Below are 4151 nucleotides of genomic sequence, written 5' to 3'. Positions count from 1 at the left end.
CGGTCTCTATGAGTTAGGGTTGACTCGAGGGCTGTGAGATTGGTTTTGTTCGGAGCCTGCAACAGTGAGGAACGGATCTGTCGTCCAAACAAAACAAATCTTTGGGATCAGTATTATGACGACAGAAAAGCCTTCTTAGTCCTATAGTTGTCTTGGTCTCTGAGGGCACAGTCATAAATCAAACATGGCTTCTGGGAGCCAGCGTACCCCATGCTAATGGCACACCCTTCACTGGGTGGTGTGTCTCAGTGACTGCCATGTCTTTGTCCCTTTTAAGTCGTAAGAAGTGTTCTCCTTAAATTTAAAGAAAAAAAGAAAAGGACTTCTAAGGGGATCTGCTAGGCCAGTTAAATTCAAAGCAGAGAGATCAGCTCAGAGAGTTGGGGCAACTATCTTTTGGGATTCCAAAGGGGTCAAATTGGTAAATTTTCTCAAAGGTCACAGGCCGGTAATGGAAGTTTATTGGAAAGAAGTTTGAAAAAAATTAAAGTCTTCATTGGTGGAAAAAAATAAAAAAGCCCAAGAAAGTTGTGCCAAGTTAAAAAAAAAATCGAGTATAGCTGGATCGAAGGGGGAAAAAGAATTCCATCTCAATAATGCCCTTGCTCATTCTTCAAGGGCAGTGAGAGCTGGTCCATGAGAACGTCCTTGGGAAGCCTTCCCCCATCTGCCCTATGGCTCTGATCTAGCCTCTTCAGACTTTCCTGTTATTAAAACGGAACGGACATTGAAAAGGAACATGATTTGAGACCTTCAAGGATGACAGACTGCAGTTTGGACCAGGTATAAATAACAGCACACATCATTCTTCAAGAAAGGGCTAAAGAGCTAGAACAACTACTTTCAGACAGGTATAGACCTAGATGGAGAATGTAATGAGAAACAATAGCTTCACATTTTGATATTTTTATTTGCTGCAGCTTTCTATGCTTGTTTATCAATACTTTTTGACTGATCCTCATAGACCAAGAGGCAGTTGTTGGAACAGAACAGGGGGATGCCCCGCGGTTTAAAGCCAGCGACCATGTGTGTCGGGGTTCTGTTCTCTCAGCAGCTCTCCAGGCTGTGCTGAGTGGGTCGTCTGAAAGGCTGGGCTGTGTGGGGAAGGGCAGCTCACCAAGCTGGAGGCCAGCTCGTTAACAAGAGGCCTTGAAGCACTCACTGATGAAGATGACAGACTACAGCCTTCAGTGTACCGTACATCTCAACAGAAAGACATGGACAATCCTCACAAGGGGACTAATAAGCTACATCAGGATAAACGGAAAAATGGTGGAACTTGCCAAGGATTTTATTTGAACTTTGATCCATAATCAATGCCCATGGAAACAACACTCAAGAATTCAAATGCTGTATTGCATTGGGCTACTCTGCTAAAAAGGACCTCCTCTTAATGTGTTAAAAAGCAAAGGGGTCACTTTGAAGACTAAGGTATGCCTGAGCCCAACCCACAGTGTTTTTAAACACTTCCTGTGCATGACAGCTGAGCAGTGGAGGAGGTAGACTACAGAAGAAGTGATGGCTCTGTGGTTTTGGGGAAGAATGCAGACCATACCACTGGCTGCCAGAAGAATAAACGCAGCTGTGTTATCAGAAGTACAACCAGTGTTCCTTAGAAGCAAGCGTGGCAAGTCTTCATCTCGACACATCGTCAGGAGGAATCAGTCCCTGGAGAAGGACATTACACTTGGGAAAGTGGAGGCAAAGACCCTCAATGAGATAAATGGACACAGTGACTACAACAAGGGGTTCAAATGTAAGGGTAATCATGGCGCTGGCATGCTTCCTTCCGGTGCACATAGGGTCACTGTTAGCTGGGACAGATTCTATGGCATTAGACGGAGTTCTCCAGAGAAGCAAAACCAACGAGGCTTGCAAACATCCTTATCTACATCCACATCGATATCCATGTCCCCATCTACACATACACAGATTACACATAAGTACATCTGTATGCACATGCAGGCATACAGATAGATCGATCGAGAATGAACCTTCTATCAAGAGAATGACTCACACAGTTGTAGAAGCAGGGGACTTCCAAGTCTGTGGGTCACATGTTAGGCTGGAGGCTTCTCCTCACTTAAGTAGCTGCAGGGATGGATGAGCAAGATTGGCAAGAAGAAGACAGGCTGGAATCCAAAGGCCAGGTCAAGCTTGTAGCTGCAGAGATGAATGAACACAAGGTCAACAGGTCAGATGACGGGCTGCTGACAACTCCCAGGATCAGCAGGCAAAGTGGCAGGGCTTGAATGCAAGTCAGATAAAAAGCAAGTAGGATTTCCCACGGTGCCCACTTACGTTGGAAGCCGGCCACAAGCTTCCTTTCAATTGATTGAATCAGGTCAGAGTAAAAGAGTTGCATCCCACCCTAATCTCCTTATAACTGATTGGCTGCTCATAGCAAAACCCATTATGGAAGTGATTACAGTACATTGAACTAGGTCACATCATGGGGCTATTCTTAAGTCTTACATGCCAAACCACTGAGAATCCTGGGCCAACCAAGTTGGCCCCAAACCCAAGTATCACAGCATTTAACAACAACAACAATCTTTATAAGGCAGACTGCCACATCTTGCTCCCGTAGATCAGTGGCTGGGTTCAAACGACCAACCTTTCAGTTAGCCGCCAAGAGCTTAACCACTGTGCCACCAGGGTTCCTTACCTGTAAAACAGGGTTCGTGAAATCTATTTCATGTTGTGATCATGAAAATCCAATTAGGTAATGAATGTGTCAGAACACAGTTGGTAAACTGCAAAACCCTATACAACTGCTAGGAAGGCCACGCCAGCTTCCCACAGTTCTGGAATCACACAATTGGACACTGGGTTATCCATTGTGTGCCGCACATAGCTCCCCGTTGTACAGTTTCCTGAAGTAGATACCTCCCTGCCGTTTACTTGGTTTCTCTTCTGTGCCAATGGGTAAAAACAAACAAAAACAGTAATGATGTTTTTAACTGATCAACCAACAAGATAAAGAAGAACAAAATAGGGAGTTTTTTATAGAAGGAAAAAAATCCCATTATATACTTCCTAGTTTAATGGTACTGAAATATATTTTCATTTAGGAAATGATCGGCTGGTAGATGATTTTTTAGGTTCTACGTAAGCTCGGTGTCAGTTTTCATCTCTTAGAATGTCCAGTGGCCCTGTGGATAACAGAATGAAACACGGCCCGATTCTGTGCCATCCTTACCAACAAAATTTTTTATTTACTGGTTAGTAAAATTCAAGAATCTTGGAAACTTCCTTTTCTATGGCACTGAGTGCAGTGCTTGGCACCTACCAGTACATCTACCTTAAGATTATTTACTCACTGAGGCCAGACATTACTCAGGAGCGTCTCTCATGAGCCAGTCAGGAACCATCCATCAGGCTGAGCGCTGGGGCTACAAACAGCACATCCAACAGTTATGTCCTTGTGTTGACAGTCGGGCTCACGGGTTAGCAAGGGTGAAAGAAAGCCATGACCCTTGCACAATACTCATGGTGGGGAACAGCCAGAAGCTTCAAAGGAGAGGCACACAGACTCACCTTTCCAGCGAAACCTTCCTGGAGGAAGGTGATCTATTATCCTCGGATTTGTGAAAAACAAGTCTGTCGCTAGGATAGGCCTCCTCTTAGCGTTATTGCTGACCCGGGACTCTGAGGAGCCTCATTCTCCTCATTCTTGTTTCTGCTTCCCCATGTCGGGGCTCCCCCAGTGTCTGGTTTGTCTCAAAAGCAAACAGCACAGCAGGGAGATTTGGGAACGCTGACTTTCCCTCTACCCCCACCTGATTTCTCTGTGGAAAGGTCGCAATGTGTGTACAACATACCCCTCCCACAAGATCCTCTTCATGTATTTCTGGGCTCTTGAATGCTTCCAGTGCAGCCTTTCAAGGACAGCTCAAAAATAATGGTCGAAAGCTTTCAGAAATGATGAAAGGCATGACTCTGGAGACTTGAAGGCCAACAAATTCTAAGCCAAGAAAAGCAAATCTATATGTGATCGAACAACCATTGAATTGTATGATACGTGAATTACACCTCTTTGTCATAGCCTCTCTTCACTCTACTAAACACGACGTCCTTCTTATGGCTCTCCTGACAGCATGTCCGAAGTACGAGCAAACAAAGGGTGTTGAAAAAAATAAATTCAAGTG

Source organism: Echinops telfairi, unplaced genomic scaffold, assembly GCF_000313985.2.
Source record: "Echinops telfairi isolate 266 unplaced genomic scaffold, ASM31398v2 ScPeMD7_7424;HRSCAF=8462, whole genome shotgun sequence".
NCBI lineage: Eukaryota > Metazoa > Chordata > Mammalia > Afrosoricida > Tenrecidae > Echinops > Echinops telfairi.
Note: the sequence above shows the minus strand (reverse complement) of the source record.